Here is a 22,309-nt window from a genome sequence, read left to right on the forward strand (position 1 = left end):
AAGGTATTGGCAGGTATTGATCTGCTTTATGGTGAGAATTATGTTTTCATTAAAGTTTTTGGTGTGTGCCACTGGGGTGTTATTTGGCACTGATTCCACATACACTTGGTGATAGGCACGTTAGATATATGGTAAATTTGAGATATTAAAGACTGTTTTCTCTTGTGTTACAGTAAGAAGACCAAATTGATGTTGGTCTGTCGACACCTACGAGTTATGAGTATGGTTTTTCAATATTATTTTTAAGCAGAGCGACAAGACAATGGTCCTGATGAATGCCATGAATTTATATCAGTTTGGCAGAAACATGTTGACCTGACCTAGTCAGATAGGAAATATTAATATCCCTTTCGTCACACTCCTTATTTTAGATCCATCCTTAAGGGAGAGTTAATAAATAATTTTTCTCCATAGAGAGATGGTTTTAAATCACATTTGATATTATTTGCACTCTGCCCCTCATCCACAGACTCACATTGGAGTATAAAACACCTCAAGCTCCTCTCCTAAGGGAGAGTAGTAGCCCACACAGTGTACCTTGCGGACACTGTGTGCAAGAGGGGACCCAATGATGAAGCATGTCACCATCATGGTGAGTGAGGGTTCTCGTCTTTAAAAACTAATACTTTTGAAGGTGTGTTTTCTGTACACTTTGTAATTTACCTTTGATATCTTTTCCAATATGGTATTTTTTGTGAGATTGGATATAGGAGTAATACCGTGTGTGGATTTACTCTTCTCATTGACCTTTTTGTGAGATACAGGCATGAAGGAGATGGCAGAGGGCATGAAAGGGATGGCTGAGGGCATGAGGGACATGTCCCAGGCTGTGATACTGCTGTACAGCAAACTTGAGGGGGACAGGGTGGCACTGCTCAGGGAGAGGCAGAAGAAGGAAAACCATACAAAGGCGGTGAACCGCCTCAAAACTGCCACATCTCTACTCTGTAGGCGCTCCGTGGCCATGCATGAAGGGATGCAACAGTGCAGCCATGGTGTCTCTAGGGGGCTTGTCAAGGTCACAAGTGCACTAGAAGTGCTACTAACAACTCAGGCTGCCAATACTGGTGCATGTGATGTGGGGGACGCCGAGGAGACTACCAATCGCAGCAGCATAACGCCCCCTGCAACTGAGACCAGGAGGAGCAGCAGGCGACATGGGGCTGGCACTGGGAGCATTGCCAGTGAAGACAGTCTGCTGAGTGAACCCAGCAGTGTTGTCCGTGGCCACAGGCATTGATGCAGCCCACACTTTGTGTACTCTATTGGGTGACTTAACCCATGACAAGCTCTTAGCGTTGTCACAAATCGGACTGGCAAGTTGAGCCCTTTGTGTAGTGGCGTAGTGCCCAGGAATAAAACTACGTCATTCAAATGCAACAACTGGCTGTGTCTCCTTACTTACTCAGAAGTAGTTGCGTGTGATCTCTGCCCGCCTTTGTCTCCTATCTGGTGCTGGCGCCACTCCTGCTGCGTTGGGCTCTGGCTCAGCAATTTCATCATCATCGTCCTCTGAGTCCGTTAATTCAACTTCTGTGCCTTTCTTAGTGGCAAGGTTGTGCAGCATAGCACAAGTTGCAATGATTTTGCAGCAGATGATGGGTGTGTACTGACGGGCGCCTCCGCTTTTGTGAAGGCAGCGGAACCTGCTTTTCAATCGTCCAAACATGCGCTCCACTACGTTGCGTGTTGTCTTGTGCGCCACATTGTATCGTCTCTCAATCGGGTTGATGGGTTTAGGTGGGGAGTGAGGATAAATGACCGCACAGCATAAGCGCTATCACCTAGGTGAGAAAGAGAGTGCCATTGATCACACACACCGACACATTAATCTGCTGTATCCATCAGGGTGTGTCACAATGATTTACCTAGCAGGTATCCTTCTCCAAATTCTCCTGCACCCAGGCGTGTTTAGATCCCACTGTTCTGGAACATGTAGGAGTCGTGGGTGCTCCCTGGAAATTTGGCAACAATGTCGGTGATTATGTTGGCTGCATCGCAGATTACCTGCACATTTATGGAGTGGGTGGATTTTTGGTTTCTGTAGATATACTCAGTGGCTGGAGGTGGGCAGATTGGAATGTGTCTCCCATCAATGCACCCTATGACATGCGGGAACTGTGCCATTTGGTAAAAGTCTGTCTTGGTTTTCAGCAGTTCCGCCTGTGTGTTTGGGAAGCTTATGTAGTGATTCATTCTCTGCATCATGGCATCCAGGAACTTCTTGAAGAAATGGGACAGGCAACTCTGTGACACCCCACCTACTGCAGCTATCACCCCCTGGTAACTGCCAGATGCAAGTAGGTGTGGGCTACAGAGCACCTGCACATGTGGGGTATGGCGTGCGCCCTTCTTGTTGGATAGTCCAGGAGTGGGTGCAAGTCCCTTATCATGTCCATGATGGTTTGGGGGTGTAGCCTGTACCTTTCATGGATCTCAGCCTCAGTCAGTTGGAAGAGTGTGATGCGCTGTCTGTAAATGCGCTCCTCCCGTCTCCAGATCCTCACTCCTGCTGCCTGTAGCCACAGCCGCCTTGCAATTACAGAGAAGGCCGTCATAGTGATCACACTGTTGCATTTTGGGATTGCTTATATACACTTCACCTGATTACCACCTGCTTTCATTCAATGTTAATTACCGACTCCTAAATACCGAATTTCATGAAATTCGGTATTACCGACTTTCCTACATCTCTTTTATAATTTTTACCGTTTCTTATTTACTGATTCGGTAAATTAGGAATCGGTAATTCCGATTCCGTAAATTTGGACTTGGTAATAAGGAATCGGTATTTACCGATTCCTTATTACCGATTCCTTCCCTACAACGCGCATCCCTATATACCGGTCGGTAACGGTGAAATGTACCGATTTTCACAGTTACCGACCGGTATTTGGCCACCTACATTGGGCCCTTGGTCCAATAATTCAAAACATCTTCAAAATACCAGTATATTCAATAATATTTCTTCTAACACATGATGCATAGTTACAATTCTGCCCATGTGGGCTGTTATTACAATGCGTTTTTTCTTAGGCTTCTAGCTAAACATCCCCATAATGTGATGATGGTGTCTCCGTCTCCAATGATATAAAAAACATACATGTGATCAGTGTTCACCCAACACCTATTTAAAATTAAATACAAACTACTTCAGGGCTACACAGTTCATTTTAACAGTATATTTACAGTACATTTTCAACCTAGGTGAACCGAGAGTTCCTCATCTTTATTCAGCCCAAGGGGACACATTGTTTCATATTTAATGATCATCTTAGATTCTAAACTCCCAAGTTCTTTCAGTCTGTTTCCACCTCTTTCCGAGATAGGAATCCTATCTAAAGCGCAATATTTTAGAAGATTAACATTCTTGTCATGGACATCCTTAAAATGTCGAGCTATTGGATACTGTTTTTCCTCATTCACAATAGCTCTCCTATGTTCCAAAATGCTCTTCTTCACTTGGTGAATAGTACTGCCAATGTAGATCAGCGAAAACGGACAGATCAGGGCATACACACCAAAGTCAGATTTACAATTCAAGTACTTGTCTATGACAAAGGGTTTTAGATTTTTAGATAATTCAATTTGTTTTGTGTTCACACTATTTTTGAAGGCTTTGCAGGATCTGCAAGTAAAGAATTCCTTTACCAACTGACCCCCTCCTGCACTCTGTAGATCACTACTACACAACATTTCTCCCAGGGCAGTACATTTTTTATATGTAATTCTAGGGTTATCACCTACGTACATTTTGAGGATCTTATCGGTACCTAGGACATTCCAAAACTTTTTCAGACACCGTCTGACTTCCCAGGACTGGTTGCTGTACGTAGTTATAAAACATATGGGAGTTTCTATGCTGTTATTGTTGCTTTTGTCAATTAATAGATCCTTCCTTCCTGCGTCCTTTGGCGCAGGTTGACGAATCTTCGCAGAATTTTCAAAACTAGTGGGGCGCTCCAGTCCGCTCCTATCCTGAAAGTCTCGCGGTGATTTGTCAAGCAGGGGCCAAGAAAAAAGGGGGACCCAAAACGTGTTTTCCCCATGCAATTTTCCATAGGAACCTTTAATTGCAGCTACAGCCCGAACCGCTGAACGGAATTACACCAAATTTGGCAAAAAGGTAGCCCTTGGTTCAGAGTTGGTGAAATGGTGTAAATCTGTTAAGTAGTTCCTGAGAAAATCAAAAGTAAAATCACATATATATCTGGGCAGAGCCTAGCCACACATCTCATCGTGATATTTGATTGGCTGTCAGCACTTCATCCAAGAAGTGTTGGCAGCCATCTTGGGACCAATATACATGATAGCACCTCATTAAAAAGCATTACAGTTAATAGAAGGTTTTAAGACTTTAGTTACATTATAAATCATTTGTTGATGGTACCATACTCATTTTAGGAACTGTGGTGTGTTCTAAGGTGATTTTACCATGTCAAAAAGCCTTCTGCTGGGATATCATGAATCATGTTTGAGAGAAAACTATTTTCTCATGCTTTTCCCACAGAGGTTTGGAAGGTGATCTATAAGCTAAACTGAGAGCATATTTTCTGTAAATTCACATTGTCTTTCTCAGTCATTTGAGAATGAAGTCTGACATTCTCAGTAAAACATGTACATCCAACAAGGGCAGAGACTGTCAGTTGATTTGTGTTCTACTGCAGCTTCCCAGAGTGTTCTAAAGAACAACTAGAGCGATAACAGTCCTTCTTATAACAAACGTATTGCATACCTGAAGCCATCTTGAGTGGAATAAAGTGGTAACTCTTAAAACATTTAATTTAAAAAGGAACACAATGAGGGGGTTCATTTTGCCATAGAAATTATGATTAGTGCTGAAGAAAGAAAAATGAGGGCACATTTTGAGTGACTTCTCAAATCCTCTTCTATTTCATTAAAAAATTCTGACATGCAAACAGAAAGATGCACTTTGAATACCAGCAGCAGACTTCCCTGGTGAGCACTAGCTTTACTACAGTGATCTAATGAGCAACTAGAGTGCTAACATTCAGAATTTATGGCAAATGTGTGACATATCTGAATACCTTCTTGATGGAATCAAAGTAAAAAACTGAAAGCATTTCCTACTGAGGAGACTGCAGTAAATGAGGAAATTAGGAAACTTCATAACACAGCCCCCCTTCTTAAAAAAATAAATAAATAAAAGACCGGCATCGCGCTGAAGGCCATGCCCCCTCCTTACAGCACTCTGCAAACTCACCCCCTGGCGAGTTGTAAGTTGGGTCATTAATTCCCCTTCAATACTGAGGGTCCTTGAGGGCCAACTAGCCCAACAAGGAATTCCAGTATGCGCCAGGGAGCTGCGTTGCAGACAGGTGTTCTGAGGCCACGCCCCTTTTTACACCTCTCTGCAATGCAGCTCTGTGGCGCTTACTGGAGGTACCTAGTGGGCTAATTTTACCATAGGGACCCTTAGGATTCAAGGGGACTTAATCTCTCAACTTAGAACGGCCACAGGGCGCATTTACACAGTGGTGAAGGGAGGGGACGGGGCCTGAGGTGACGTGTGCAAACACGCCCTGTGGCGCGTTTTAGGTTGGGGAAATAATTCCCTTTCAATCTTGAGGGACCCTGGGGGCCAACTAGCCCACCAGGTGCTTCCAGTAAGCGCCACTGTGCTGCGTTGCAGAGAGGTGGTGCAGGCTGTGCCCCTTTTTACACCTCTCTGCAATGGCGCTTACTGGACGTACCTAGTGGGCTATTTTGCCCCTAGGGACCCTCAGGATTCAAGGGGACAAAGATATGGATCCCAGATTGTAATATGTATGGCATAGCGCTGTGCGTTATAACATAGGCATCGAGGAAGGCACGTTAGATGGGGCAATATAACCCATGCGAAGGCAAGTGTGGCATGACATATTCACGGGGTGGTGTTACAGTGTACATGGGCTAGAGAGTGTCATAGCATACGCCCTAGCTGGTGGAATACAACACAGAGGTGTGTGGCACTCGGCGGGCACTGGTGGGTGTAACACAGCATTGGGCTCAGCCAGGAGCACGCTGCGACTCTCAAGTGAGGTTTGTCTCCTTTCCAGAGAGTAAAATAAAAACTATTACACATCCGGTGGTGGATGTGTGTTTTATTAAACGTGAGGGGGGTTTCTTGCAAAGTTTTGGTCGAATTTTTGTCGAATCCCCTTTGAATGGCTTGGTGTGCATGTGTATTAAATGTGCCCGTCAATAGTTACCCATGTTTGTATAAATAAATGACAAGGGTGTCTACTTGGAGAGTACCCACCGGCAGGGGCACCGGGATTAGGCATGGTTGGGCGTCAGACACGTCAGAGCTTCACTAGCGGTTTAAATACATTCCACATGGATTCATGGTACGCCTTTTAATGAATATAACGCAAATCGTCATGGTGATAGGTACGTACGGTTTGTCCAGCATGTCCTAGGTGTTTCTATAAATATATAAAAAATAATAATTATAAAAAACAAAGGCCAGCCCGGGGGATGGGGTCCCCGGGGCCATAAGTGGCCTGAGGAGGGTGGCAACGCAGCCCCCTCCTAAAGAATTTTTTTAAAAGGGCATGCCCCGGGGGTTGAGGTCCCCGGGGCCGATTTTTTCTAAAAAAAAAATTAGGGGGCAGGCCCTGGGGGATGGGGTCCCCAGGGCCAATAAATTAGAAAAAGAAGGAGGGCCACACAGCTCCCCTTCATAAAAAAATAAATAAATAAAAGACCGGCATCGCGCTGGAGGCCACGCCCCCTCCTTGCAGCACTCTGCAAACACACCCCCTGGCGAGTTGTAAGTTGGGTCATTAATGCCCCTTCAATACTGAGGGTCCCTGAGGGCCAACTAGCCCAACAGGTAACTCCAGTATGCGCCAGGGAGCTGCGTTGCAGACAGGTGTTCTGAGGCCACGCCCCTTTTTACACCTCTCTGCAATGCAGCTCTGTGGCGCTTACTGGACATACCTAGTCCGCTAATTTTACCCTAGGGACCCTTAGGATTCAAGGGGACTTAATCTCTCAACTTAGAACGGCCACAGGGCGCATTTACACAGTGGTGAAGGGAGGGGCCGGGGCATGAGGTGACGTGTGCAAACACGCCCTGTGGCGCGTTTTAAGTTGGGGAAATAATTCCCTTTCAATCTTGAGGGACCCTGGGGGCCAACTAGCCCACCAGGTGCTTCCAGTAAGCGCCACTGCGCTGCGTTGCAGAGAGGTGGTGCAGGCTGTGCCCCTTTTTACACCTCTCTGCAATGGTGCTTACTGGACGTACCTAGTGGGCTATTTTGCCCCGAGGGACCCTCAGGATTCAAGGGGACTTAATCTCCCAACTTAAAATGGCCACAGGGTGTGTTTACACAGTGGGGAATGGAGGGGATGGGGCCTGAGGTGACGTGTGCAAACACGCCCTATGGCGCATTGTAAGTTTGGGAAATAATTCCCCTTCAATCCTGAGGGCCCCTGGGGGCTAACTAGCCCACCAGGAGCTTCCAGTTAAGCGCCACTGCGCTGCGTTGCAGAGAGGTGGTTCAGGCCATGCCATGCCCCTTTGTACACCTCTCTGAATCGCAGCTCTGTGGCGCTTACTGGAGGTACCTAGTGGGCAAGTTGGAACCTAGGGACCCACAGGATTCAAGGGGACTTAATCTCCCAACTTAAAACGGCTACAGGGCGTGTTTACACAGTGGGGAAGGGAGGGGACGGGGCCTGAGGTGACATGTGCAAACACGCCCTGTGGCGCGGTTTAAGAGGTAGTTTTAATCCCCCTGCCCTATTATATACTAGGGGCTTACAGAGGAGGTCATGCTAATCACAGGGGGACCCCAACGCATAGTGTTCCCTAGCGTATGTAGGTGTTTTCACTGTATTCTTAGTGTCTTTTAATATAGCACTGGCTCTAGGACTGGTTAGTCAGACTCAGTTACCACCAGTATCCGTCTGAAAAAGGTGAGGGTACAGAATGATTTTGCAACAAGGCTTCTTTCTGCTCTTCTGTTTGTTCTTTCTGCACGTTATCCTTCTTACTGCACTTTTCTTCGTCTTTGAGGACTTTTGTTGCTTCTTTCTGCATTTCTTTTTTTTCTTTCTGTGAGTTTTTTCTTCTTTCTTCACATGTCCTATCTCTGTAGGCATAGTTAGAAATTAGCATTTAAAAAACCTTTGAAATTCACTGAAAAAACCATAGGTTTCATGCACATTATAGTTAGGAATTAGCATTTAAAAAACCTTAGACATTCACTGAAAAAACCATAGGTTTCAGGGGCGTTATAGTTAGCTGGACTTTTTACTCGTACAAAACCATTGAAATTCTCCCGTTATAGTTTGTTCAGCTAACTATAAATCGCGCGCCCGCAATGCACTGCTGATGACGTCACATATTACATCACTCATGACATTGTCAGTGAAATCACTTATGACATCACTGATGACATCTCAAATGACATCACTGATGACATCATCCTTGTGATAGCGTGGCAGACCTCCCTAATATAACCTTTGATACACACATTCAAAAATAGAAACTAAAATTTTCAAAACAATGGACCTACCAATACCAGTTACAACAACCTTTTCAGTAATTCTAATCCACGCACACATCCACTCATTCACCAACAGTCCTATACAGTCACTCATACAGGTACTCACTCATCATATGTACTCATACACCTATACATCCTGTTACACGCCACTCATCCATAGAGTTACTCACACACATAGTCACTCATGCTAATAAAGAATCAAACATCCATTTACTTACATATACAGTTATACACACACCACCACACTTACTTCTACAGAAACTTACACATACTTAGTCTTTTAAACAATCACTTATAGAAACACACACTTATTCATACAGGAACTCTTCCAATCTCTCACTCTCACATATACTCACTTATATACACCAATAGTCACATATACTAGTTTAAAACATATGTAGTTACTCATAAAGACACTATTGAGACAGTCATTCAGTCACTAACACACCCATACACACACTCATACAGATATTTACATATTTAAACATTACTCACTAAGCCATGTATTCACTAAGATACACTTAATCAGTCAGTTATACAATCAAATTTTCAAAAAAATCATCCATTTAGACACTTATATACCCATTTATTCTTCCATCGACCTTGAGATATACATATTTAAAACATTTAATTTTCAGAAAAACACACATTCACTGGATGATGTCATCAGTGATGTCATTGGAGATGTCATGAGTGATGTCATGAGTGATGTCACTGACCATGTCATGAGTGATGTAATATGTGACATCATCAGCAGTGCGCGCAATCCACTGCTCATGACGTCACATATTACATCACTCATGACATGGTCAGTGGCATCACTCATGACATCACTGATGACATCATCCTTGTGATAGAGTGGCGGTCGCGCAAGTTATAGTTATCTGAACTAACTATAACGGTGGGAATTTCATTGGTTTTTTACGAGTGAAATATCCACCTAACTATAACATGTGGGAAACCTATTTATTTATTTATTTATTTATTTAAACTTCTAGAGCGCACAGCTACCCGCAATGGGTTTCCCGGCGCTGAGGGACAAACAGGAGAAGAAAAAACAAAAAAAGTGTCAAGCTGATTTTACTGAACCACAAATTACTGCTGGAAGAGCCAAGTTTTAAGTCCCTTGCGGAAACGAAGAAGATCGGTTTCTGTTTTTAGGGTCACAGGAAGAACATTCCATAATCTAGGACCTAAGTAGGCAAAGGAGCGGCCCCCCATCTTTACTAGTCTAAATCTGGGAACAGAAAAGTCCCCATGCAAATATGATCTCAAAGTACGATTGAGTTTATAAGCATGAATAAGATCATGAAGATATTTTGGGGCTGAGGCATGTTTAATTTTGAAGATGTAACACAGGGCTTTAAATTTAATTCTGTTAGAGATCTTAAGCCAGTGAAGGTCTCGGAGTGCGGTGGAAGCGGAAGTTCTCCTAGGAACATTACAAAGCAGGCGGGCAGCAGCGTTTTGCACAACCTTTTTTTGTAGTTGTTAGGTCGGCTCCAAGGTATAGGACGTTGCCATAGTCCAGGCGGGAAACGACCAACGCCTGGACTACCGTTCTTTGTGTGGGAGGGGACAACATCCACAAAATCTTCTGAAGCCATCTCAAGGTGGCATAACAGATAGAGGCTACCTTTACAGCCTGCTGTCTCATTGTAAGTTTCTCATCAATGATGAACCCAAGATTGCGAACTGCAGTTACATGTTGCGGAATTGGTCCCATATCATCTGGCCAATGGTGGGGGCCCCAGAGATCATTGTTCTTACCTAGTATTACTACCTCGGTTTTATCACCGTTGAGCTTCAAAAAGTTTCTCTTCATCTATTTAGAGACACGGATCAGACCTTCTTTCAGAGCAGAGGTGTTATTACACTCTTTGTTGGAAAGAGAAAAAATTATCTGAGAGTCATCTGCGTAAGAAAATAATGTGAGGCCAGCTTCCTCCACACTGGTAGCTAAAGGTCTTACGTAAATGTTGAATAGTAAGGGGCTGAGTATCGACCCCTGGGGAACACCATACGCCGAAGGATAGGTTGTAGAAGAGGTAGAGGCAGAAAGCACCTGAAAAGTGCGATCTTTTAAAAAGGAAGCTATCCAGGCTAGCGCCATACCCTCTACTCCCAGGGACCGGAGAGTCGCGAGGAGGATGGAAGGAGACACAGTGTTGAACGCCGCACTGAGATCGAGAAGGATCAAGGCTGATGTTTCTCCGCGATCGACACTGTGACGCAGACTCTCGGTGACTCCTAGGAGGGTGGTTTCAGTTGAGTGATGCGCTCTAAAGCCGGATTGGGATGGATGTAAAAAGCCCGAGCTCTCCACGAAAAGTGTCTATTGTGTGTTTATATGCCTTTCTAAAATTTTTGATAGAGTGGGGAGCAATGAGATTGGTCTGAAATTAGATAAGTTGGTAATATCCGCTCCAGCCTTTTTTAATAGCGGAATTATCATTGCATGCTTACACTCCTGAGGGACATATGACTCAAGTAGTGAAGAGTTAAGAAGTTGCATTAGCACTTGACGTGGGCTGAGATCAAGTCATTTTAGAATCTTAGCGGGTACAGGATCATGTGGGGAGCCAGATTTGATGCTATTTAAGCAGTGGGAAAAAGAGGCATCGTCAAAAGGAAGCCAGTTAGCAAGTTTCGTCCCTAAAAGGAAAGAAGGGTCCGGCGTGGAAGTAGAGTCAGGCAGAGAGGTATCAAGAGATGTAGAAGTACTTAGTGAATCGTAGATGTGCTCTACTTTAGATATAAAAAAGTTCGCCACCGAATTGCATTGAGCCTCGTCCAGTACGGGAGATGCTGGTATCGTATCAGCTCCAGTTAGTCTCTTCACAACCGAAAAGAGAGCACGGGGACAGTTTTTCGCATTGGTTACTGTCTTTGAAACATAGGCAGCTCTGGCTATTCTACAATGATGGTGGTAGTCCCTGAGGGCTTCCTTATAGGCTGTTTTACGGGAAGCAGAGTAGGAGCGTCTCCATTTCCTCTCAGAGATCTTACAGCTAGTTTTCATGCGCTTAAGATCTTCAGAATACCAAGGCGCAGGAGGTCGGTGAGATGAGGAATGTTTTCGTGTTAAAGGAAGAAGTTCTTCAATGGCAGAGTGCAGCCATTTGGGTACTTCAGAGTTTAATTCAGATGTGGATGTGTTGATGTTAGGAAGACTGTTCGATAAACGTGTGTTAAGGTCGATGATGTTAAGTTTATGCCAACGACGTATAAACACATCCTTACTGTTACTATTTTTATTTTGATTTCCAGTCTGAGATAGGACAAAGTGGATGGCATAATGGTCTGACCATTCCAGAGGACGGGCAGGGAAAGAACATTCAAAAAGGAGATTAAAAAGAACAGGGTCTAATAGGTGTCCAGCAGAATGTGTTGACCCCGAATTGCATAATGAAATATTTAAGGCTTTCAATTCAGATAAAAACAATTTACTGACATTGCATTGACCATCTTCCAAATGGAGGTTCAGGTCGCCAAGAATAGAAAAATTGGCAGCTTTCAGAGAAAGAGGGGCAATAACGTCAGAAAATGAAGTCATCCAGGTAGTGGCGTTGCCAGGGGGACGGTAAATCAAGAGACCGGATAGAGTAAACCGTGGGCTAGTAGCGAGTTTAAATAGTCCAGCTTCACATCCAGGCAGGGGGAAGGCATCGAGAGTGCATGTGTAATTTGACTTAAAATAATCGCAATGCCACCCCCTTTACCAGTGTCTCTGTCAATTTTGATCAGTTTATACCCATCGGGAATCGCCATGGAAATATCAGGCCCCGAGCAAGCCTGAAGCCAAGTTTCAGTAAGGAACATGGCGTCGGGATTTTCATCTATTATGAAATCGTAGATGTTGGTCTTATGTTTTGGGAGTGATCTACAGTTCACACTCCAAAACTGCAGTTTTGAGGGGGAGAAGGGGGTTTTAATAGCCCTAGTTCTGCCTTTCGATTTACCCCGCTTATGTAACGCTTTCAGTTGATTACACCTTGACATTTTACCCATGGTGAAACCACAATGGGTACATTTTTTTTGATAAACAAGTTTTTATTGTTTTAAACAGTACAACAACAGAAACAGTCTGGCATTCTGAAGCAGTACCACACAGCAATACATTAGAAAGCACACCCCGTTCCCCCCCGCCCCCAAAAGCTCTCCTCCACCCCCCGAACCGCCCTACTAAAGTATGTTGCCTAGCCATTTCCCCCAAACTTTCTGGTATTTCTTGGGGCAACCTCGTGCCCGATAGAGAGTCCGCTCCTGCGCCGCGCACCAGTCCACCCCAGCACCCCACTTAGCCACACTTGGCGACAGCGGTTGTTTCCATGCCGCTGCAATGTCGCGCTTGGCCACCATCAAGGCCGTCATGAGAAACAGCTGCTCTGAACGCGTGCCATCCAAGCCATCTGTGATGCCCAGCAGGGAGTGACGAGGGTCGTGCGGCACCTCCCACCCCAGGACCTCCGTAAGCTCGGTCTCAATGCCCCTCCAGAACCCCTCAAGGTCAGGGCAGGACCACACCATATGCAGGAAGTCTGCCGGTTCGGAACCACATCGGGAGCAAGCCGCGTCCCCGGAGAGGCCCGCACGGTGAAGGCGAGCAGGTGTGAGGTAAGCCGCATGGAGATAGTAAATTTGGATGAGTCGCAGCTTAGCGGAGGCCGTCACCAAGCGGGGGGCCATAAGGGCGTCCCGCCAGTCGGCCTCATCCAGGGGGCCCACCCACCCCTCCCAGCGCTCCTTAAGGCCCGCCAGGGACGTAGGGGTGCAGTTGACGAGGGAGCGGTAAATCCTGGAAATGCCCCCCCTCCCCAGGTTGCCCAGCAGGACCTGAGCCTCCGGGGGGCTGTGGTCCGGCAGCCGGACGTCAAGCGGGGTGTAGGTGCGTATGGCGTGGCGCAGCTGGAGGTACCTATAGAATTGAGAGGAGTGGAGGGAAAAACGCGCCTGCAGCTCTGAAAAGGAACACATCCGCCCTCCCCACCAGACGTCCCCAAGCTGGGAAATGCCAATGAGATCCCATGATTTGAAGCCTTCCAGCTTCGTGACCTCCCGCAACCACGTCCCGTGCCACAGGGGAGTGACCCGGGTCAACCGTCCCGTCCATCGGGTGAGGCGGAGCGCCGCTCGCCAGGACAGGAATACAGCCCTGGTGATGTCCGGGCAAGAAGCAGGGATGGGGGCGCCGTACAGGCGATCTTGGATATCGGAGAAACCCAAGCCGTCAAGTTCCACCCTGTAGGCCGGGTCGGACCAACCCCCCCCGAACCAGTCATGAATGACCAGAAGGCGGGTGGCCATATAGTAGAGGTAGAGATCAGACATGCCCAGACCCCCGTCAAAGGTGGGTATGCGGCACGTCGACAGAGCCAGCCGCCGCCTCCCATCGCCCCAGAGAAATCTCGTCGCCATCCCGTCCAGTTCGTGGAACCACGGTCTCGGAAAGGAGAGGGGGGTGTTTTGCAACACATATAAAAACCGGGGAAGAATCATCATTTTGTAGAGGGCAACCCTCCCTAGCGGGTTGAGGGGCAGCTATTGCCATCGCGCCAAGTCTACCTTGGCTCTCTTGACCAGGGGGGCGACGTTGAGCGCCCAGCTCAGCTCCGGGAGGAGGGAGACCCAGATGCCCAGGTATTGAAATGATAGGCGGCGCAGAGGGATGGTCTCCTGCCAGTCAAAGCATTCCCTGGAGGGGTGCAACGGAACCAGGACCGATTTCCGCGGGTTGAGGGAGAGACCTGACGCCCGGCCGAAACGGCACAGAATGGATAGTGCACGTGGCCCGGAGCGCGCTGGGTCCCCAAGGTACAGTAGGACATCATCCGCATAAAGGGCGATTTTGTCAGCTTCCAGGCCAGGCCACTCCCAGCCCCGAAGGAGGGGGTCAGATCTAATCAGGGCAGCCAGAGGTTCCATCGCAAGAGCGAAGAGAAGGGGCGACAGTGGGCAACCCTGCCTTGTCCCCCGGCCGATCCGAAAGGGCCTCGACAACGCACCGTTAACCAATACTCTGGCACGGGGCTGGGCATAGAGGACTCGCACCATCCCCACGAACCGAGGGCCAAAGCCCATGCGGGTCAGGACGTCGAATAGGTAGATCCACCCCACCGAATCGAAAGCCTTTTCGAAGTTGACGAGGAGTAGAGCGAGGTACGGGGTCAGACGATGGCGGTGGGCCAAGGCCACATGGAGACGGCGCAGACAGTGGCGCGTGCCCCGAGCGGGCATGAAGCCACATTGATCCAGGTGGACCAAGGTCGACAACAGGGGCCTGAGCCGTTGGGCCAGGACCGCTGCATAGAGCTTGACATCGGTGTTGTTGAGCGAAATTGGGCGATAGGCAGCTCTATCAGTGGACGGCGGCGTGGATTTGGGCAAAACCACAATTGTGGCCAGGTCAGTCTCCGGGGGGAAGGAACCCCTCTCAAGCGCCTCCACATAGTGAGCTCTCAACCGCGGGACCAGGGTGTCCCTGTAGGCCGCAAAGAATTCTTGGGGAAAGCCGTCCGGTCCCGGTGTCTTCCCCGCTGATGTGCGCCCCCAATTTCTTCGATGGAGATGGGGGCTTCCAGGCTCTCCATTTCGTCCGGCCGAAGCCGGGCCAGGCAGGCGTTCCCAGACGCGAGCAGGGCGTCCAGAGAAAGGTCTGTTGCACGGGCTTGGTAGAGCTGAGAGTAGAACTGGGCAAATGCCGCCGCCATCGCCACGGAGGAGGACTGGAGCACCCCCGAAGAGTCGGTAATCGCCGGAATGATGCGCGACGCCCTGGGGTAGGTGGCCAGGCGGTGCAACAGCGCGCCGTTCTTGTCACCCCAACCATACACCCTCGCCACCGAGGACTGCCAAAGAAGCTTGGCCGCCTCGAGGGACCGCTGACAAATCCCCTGACGAAGGAGCCGCAGCTGCCGGTCCACCGCCGGGTCTTCATGTGCAGAGAGCGACCGCTCCAGCCGCAACGCCCGGGCTTCGCAAGCAGTGAGCTGCCGCAGCTGTGTCTGGCGGTGCCCCACCACATGTGCCCTGGCCGCCCCCCTGATGGTTGCCTTGCAAGCCTCCCAAAGGGTGCCCGCCGACGAAACCGAGCCCTCGTTGGCGCCATAATATTGAGTAAGCTCAGTGCCCACCGCCTCACGCAATGTCTTATCCTGGAGGAACCAGGCGCTGAACCTCCACACCGGCCTAGCCGCGTGAGGCGGGGGGCCCAGACCCAGGAGGACCGGCGAGTGGTCCGAAATGCCCCTGGGAAGAATGCGGACATCCTGGACGCTTCCGCACTCGGTGGGGGGGACAAAAATCACATCAATACGGGCGTGAGAATGGTGAGCGGCCGAAGTGTGGGTGTACTGACGCTCGTGAGGGTGCCAAAGCCTCCAGGCGTCACAGAGGCCCTGGGCCTCGGCCCATCCTGCCAGCTGTCTCGCTCGCACGGCGCGGGAATCCGAAATCGGTCCCGACGAATCCAGCTGTGGGGCCAAGACAGCGTTAAAGTCTCCCCCAAGCACAACAGCGCCCACGGGGAGAGATTCCAACAACGAGGCGGCGTGGGATAAAGCCTGCGACAGTCCCGAGGGAGGCACATAGAGCGAAAGGAAGCTGACCGGTCGACCCTCCAGCGTACCGCAAATAGCAATCCCGATTCCATGGGGAGCACGGGCCACCCTCTGAAGGACAAAGGGAAAGGAACGACGCAGCAGGACTGCCACCCCGCGGGAACCCCGGGAAAACCCAGAGTGCCACACCCGGTCGTACCCATAACGCGCCAAGAAGGGGCATTTTTCCCCGAGGAGATGGGTCTCCTGAAGGAGGAGGACGTCGGCCCCAACGCGTTGAGCATACTTAAGGACTGCCGTGCGCTTAAGCCTATCCAGCAGGCCGTTCACATTCCAGGACAGGATACGCAGCTGCGCCCTGGGGGCTACGTCAGCCATGGAAACAACGGGTGCATTGGGACGCCGCGGGATCGGAGCCACCCCAGGGGCGCCAGGAGGACATCATGCCGCGCTGGTGCGCAGGGAGGGAAGGAGGATCGCCCAGGTCCCATGGGGAGAGCAGGGGACAGACAAAAGGGGACTAGAGGTGCCAGGCTGGGAGCGGGCGGCAGCAGATCGTGTGTGTGAGCCAGCGCAGAACTTTGCAGTAACGCTCGCAGGAAGCAGCTAAGGGGTGCCAGGCTGGGAGCGGGCGGCAGCAGATCGTGTGCGTGAGCCAGCGCGGAGCTTTGCAGTAACGCTCGCAGGAAGCTGCTATGCGGCGCACCCAAGAAGAACCAGACCCAAACTAAAAGAACCACCCTCCCTAGGAGGAACATCCAACAAAACCCACCCCCCAACCCCTAACCCCCCACACTACACTTCGAGAACTGAAGCATCTGTCGCCCTAACTTCAACAACTGCTACAAAAGCCCCAAGCGAAGCGCTCGGGTGTCAAGAGCGTGGTGGACCCCTCCAGAAGTACGGATGCAAGTGTTCCGGCCTAGACTACTACACATGAGCGGAAATCCGCTGAGTCCAGGTCCGTGGTGGAGGCCCCAGCCGCAGGACCGGGACGCCAGAGTTGCTGCCAAGACAGAAGACCACCCAAAGTCAAATGGCCGGGCTGCGGGAGAGATCAGAAAGGTCCACAGGCCCGAGGAGGGGGGTCAGGGACGGGTCCGGCGGATGCGGCTACCGGCGCCGGAGGCCCCCAGCCGCCTGAGAGGATGTCCCGGATGAGGCAGACGAGTCCCTTGGCCTTCTGCCCGACATGCTCGTGGAGCGAGGCCCAGCCGCCAACCCCCCCCGGGGCCGCCGGGACTGTGTGCGCCTCCTGCGGCGTGGGCGAGGGGGCCTGGTTGTATCTTGATCCGAAGGCCGCCGAGCCGGGGACGCCCGTCCAGACTGGCGCAGGGGTCGTTCCTCAGTGAGCCAAGTCCAGGCCGCCCGGGGAGTGTCGAAAAACAGGGTCTTATCCTGAAAGACCACGCGGAGGCGGGCCGGAAATTGAAGTTGGTAGCGAAGGCCCAAGGAGCGCATCTTGTGTTTCACCTCTAGGTATGAGCGGCGTTGCTCCTGAACCTCCCGGGTGTAGTCGGGGAAAACCATGATGGTGTCGTTGTTGAAGGACAAGGGAGACTGCACCCGCGCCTCCTTCAGAATAGCGTCTCTGTCTCTGAAGTTAAGGATCCACAGGATGAAGGGGCGCGGGGGGGCCCCCACCGGAGGCTTGGCGGCCAACGACCGATGCGCTCTTTCCACTACAAACCAGGTGGACAAGCTGGCCGCTGGCATCCAGGACTTAAACCACTTCTCCAGGAAGTCGTCGGTGCGGCCAGATTCGACCCCCTCCGGAAAGCCCACCAGGCGGAGGTTGTTGCGGCGGGCCCGGTTTTCGGCATCCTCCGCCCGCCGGTGCAACTCCTTGGAATGGGTCGTGAGCTCCCAGACCTGGTCTTGGAGCTGTCGGATGTCGTCCTCCGAAGTCGAAATTCGGGACTCCGTCTCAGTGATGCGGGCCGTGGCATTGCGGAGATCCTGTCGTAGGAGCGCCACGTCCACCTTCACCTCCCCGACCATCCCCTCCAAGGACGTGCGGGAGGCGGTGATGGCCTGCAGAATGGCGGCAAGGTCCGCGCCGGGAGTCGGTGCCGTCTCCCCCCCAACGCCCGGGGGATCGGAGGTCGTGAAACGATCAATCTTGGTCTGGTGGGGCGCGGCTGTCGACTTGGCACCCCTGTCCTTGCCCATGACTGCCCACGGGACGCGCGCGCCAGTGCCCAGGCGCTGTGTGGCTCGCCGTCCCACTGTCCAAGCAGCCAGCCGGTGCGGGGCCGGAGTCGAGGGGGAGTGAGAGGCAGGAGTGATGCCCTCCCCCCGCTGCGGAGGGCCAGGAGACCACCGGGGGTGCCGCAGCCCCGCTTCAAAGGCGATCCAGCGTGGTCCAGTCCCACCGTTTTCTCAAGCACGGGGCCCGTATCCGATCAAGCCCCCACAGCGGGCTCCCGGGCACACTCCGCCGGCGCTCCCCACCACGAATGTCAACCGAACCCCCCAAGGAGGGGGGAGGAAATAGGGTCCCTCTCTGCCCCGCAGAGGCCGACTCCCACAGGCGGTGACGGGGGAGGGGAGGTCAAGGACCCTCGTGTGGCGATGAGCCCCCGCCGCCAACCGCCTATGCCGGTACCTGTTGTGGGCCCTCCACAAGGTCGCCGCCTGGGCGCTGTCCGTGCCAGTTCTCGGCCGCCACGAGGAAGGAGTCTGTGTCCAGGCCCGGCCCCACGGGGCCGCTCACGCAGGTGCGCGCCTCTCTCCTCTGAGCGGCAGCGTCTCTGAGTCTCCGCAGGTCCCGGGCGTCCCGCGGGCACAGCAGGCACCCCTCCAAACCGGTATCAGGATTCCCCGGCTCCGGGCAGGACCGGGACCCTCTTCCGCGGGTCCCGCACTGTACGGCCGGCCGCCGCCAGCCACACGGCCCGTGTTTCCCTTGGGCGCCGCGGCCTCGCGTAGCCCCCAGCGCCGGCCACAGACCCAGCCAGCCGCGTCCCCTGCGGCCGCTAAGCGACAGTCGGCAGAACTCGGGCCCTGGAGCAGGTGAACGGCCAAGAGTGCCACCGATTGTAGTGCCCCGGTCCCGCAGCAGGTAGGGACCTCCGGGGCGCTGCTAGGACAGCGGAAAACGGATAAATTCCGGATGCGAGGGGTCGAGCATCGGGAGCCTCACATCAGTGCGGCCATCTTGCAGTGCGCCACCTAGCGCCACCCACAATGGGTACATTTAAAACTATGAATAGGCAGTACACACGTTGTGCACTGTACAGGGGAATGATGGTTAAGCAGTTTTAGTTCCTTACTAGTATAGATGTAGCTATCACCGCGTTGGACTGGGACTGTGGAAGGCGGAACCGGGTCCAGTGTCCCTTGGCCCGTCCTGGCGTGGACGGGCGTAGACGGGCCTGACTCTGGCACGACTCCGGCGCGAGTCAGGCGCGCACGCTGTGCGCGTTCGCTGCGTGAAGACATAGACATCCCCTTTTATGCTCCACTAGAGCGCTGTCAAGCCCAACCCACACCCAAGATGGCCGCCGCTATTCTGTGCCCGGGACCAGTTCCACAGCGTCAAAACTCGGCTGGGAGTGGTCCAGGGCAGCGGGAGAGAGGGGGAGCGAAGTGGAGATTATAGCCCAACAAAAACGACTGAATTCCTTCAAGTTTCCACAAAAAGGGAAAACGCCGATATTGCAGTGAGTTTCAGTTTTAAAATCAGGTAAAATCAGCTAAACAATGCAAATAACACAGCCTCCCGGCTTCTGCCTCAGGAGGTGCACGTGCAATCAACAAACAAGCGAAGAGCGAACCGGGACCCCTTTTATGCTCCACTAGAGCGCTGTCAAGCCCAACCCACACCCAAGATGGCCACCGCTATTCTGTGCCCGGGACCAGCTCCACAGCGTCAATACTCGGCTGGGAGTGGTCCAGGGCAGCGGGAGAGAATTTGCAAGGTTTTTTAAATGCTAATTCCTAACTATAACGTGTGTGAAACCTATGGTTTTTTCAGTGAATTTGTACGTTTTTTTAAATGCTAATTTATTTATGTATTATTATTTTTTTTATATATTTATTTTACAATTTCTTTTTTCTTGTTTTTCACCGTGCGCGCACGGTGCGCGCACCCCCGCGATTTATAAAAAAAAAAGTAAAAAATGTTTTTCTGCCTTTGGGGTCCTTCAGGGACCCCCTGACAAAGGCTAGGGGGTCGGGAACCCTCTACCCTGCCCCCTTTTCACATTCGCCACCTTCCTTTTTCACTCTCGCACTGAAAACAAACAAAATGGCGGCCGACACTTCCTGATTTCGACCGATTCGAACGTTGACTAACATGTAACCACCAATCAGAATTACGCTCGCGCACGTTAGGGTGCTCGCACGGTGCGCGCTTATAGATATTTATATGCTTTTAAATGCTATTTTCTCAGGAACTACTGAACAGATTGACACCAGACCTGCAAAAGGCACTTCTCTGACCTGAAGACTACCTCTCTGCCAAATTTCAAGTAATTCTGTTCAGCCGTTCGGGCTGTACCTTCGACTAAAGGTCCTATGGAAAAATGCATGGGGAAAACACGTTTTGGGACCCCCCTTTTTTCTCGGCCCCCGCTTGACGAATCACCCCGAGACTTTGAGGGTAGGAGCTGAACGGAGCGCCCCATTAGTTTTGAAAATTTCGCGAGGATTCGTCAACCGGCGCCAAAGTTATTTAAAATAGAATTTTCAGATTTCCTATGGAAACTCGGTCCTAACTATAACTATCTACTGGCGACCGCCAGTAGATAATATACATGTATATATATATAAATATATATATATATATATATATATATATATATATATATATATATATATATATATATATATATATATATATATATATATATATATATGATGAACACTTTGTCAAAAATGCCTTTCCTCCTCCTCTCGACGTTGGTGCCAGCAGCGGTAATGACACCCGCTTATTTTTTGTAGCTTGCGATCAGTCCAAATTTATTAGAATGAATCACGCGGCACACCACAAGGACAGCACAACAGATTTATTGTGCAAAACAACGACGCGTTTCTGCGAAGCCTTTTTCTAGTTTTGCACAATAAATCTGTTGTGCTGTCCTTGTGGTGTGCCGCGTGATTTATTCTAATACATTTGGACTGATCGCCAAGCTACAGATATATATATATATATCCACAAAATATTTCTAAACAGAAATACGACGACTCCGATGAAAAAAGCAGCTCCAAGCACTTTATTTCAAACTTCAAAGACAGGCAGGCAGTCCACCATAAACACTTTGCCCATAGTCCTTACGCGTTTCAGCTTTCTCGCAAGCCTTGATCACAGGTAGGAATTTCATCAAAGCAGGAGTCACATGCTTATTTAGCATAGGTCAGACTACCGGATTGGTTGTAGTCCACCAATTACTGTGTCCGTTTCTGATGAGCACACTTTCAAAATTGTTCTTTAAACTGCATTCTTTTTAAAGCGTTTTTTTTCTCCATTTTTTGCTAAACTGCAGTCTATAATCTTTTACTCATGTGAGAAAAAAGTGTGCTATATATATATATATATATATATATATATATACACCACACTATTTACTCCATAATGTCATAATCTTGAGGCAGAGTTCTGTTTTCAAGTGCTGTGGTATATTTTATACATCATTACTTAAAAGAAATCCACACTTTCCCAAAATATAAAAACAGATGTTGGATTTCATGTTGCACATTTACTAGCGCAGATTTTTCTTGTGCTGACCTTGTGAGACTTCTCTATAAACATGTTGCTGAGTATTTCTGTTTAAGAACGAGGCATAAAAAATTCTATTGAAATGCAGAGTTTGAACAAATTACCTTTAGCATCTATTTAGACACTGTTTGCTAAGCTCTGAGCTCCATGCAGAGGGAATGAAATCATGTTTGAAATATGTTGTGGAAACCTAGGTTTATTCCCTGGATAGGTTGGCTGCTCATGAAACAGCGAAAGTGTATTTGATAGAAATAACATCTGGCTTGTCTAAGAGCTAGCAATGCTGAAAACCAAGAGATGTGGACTGGAGCCGCAGTGGGGTAAATCTGTCTTCTTGCTGCACAAAGAGCTATTTTACCCCTAAACTACAACAGAGATGAAGCAATCAAGCAATCAAGAAAAAAGCTGGTCCCTAAGTCATAGGGCCCGATTCACAGAACTAACTTAAGACAAAATCCTAAAATTACTACTTTTGGTATTCACAGAAGTTAGGATTTTGTCTTAAGTTT

The sequence above is a fragment of the Triturus cristatus genome, chromosome 8, assembly GCF_964204655.1.
Source record: "Triturus cristatus chromosome 8, aTriCri1.1, whole genome shotgun sequence".
NCBI lineage: Eukaryota > Metazoa > Chordata > Amphibia > Caudata > Salamandridae > Triturus > Triturus cristatus.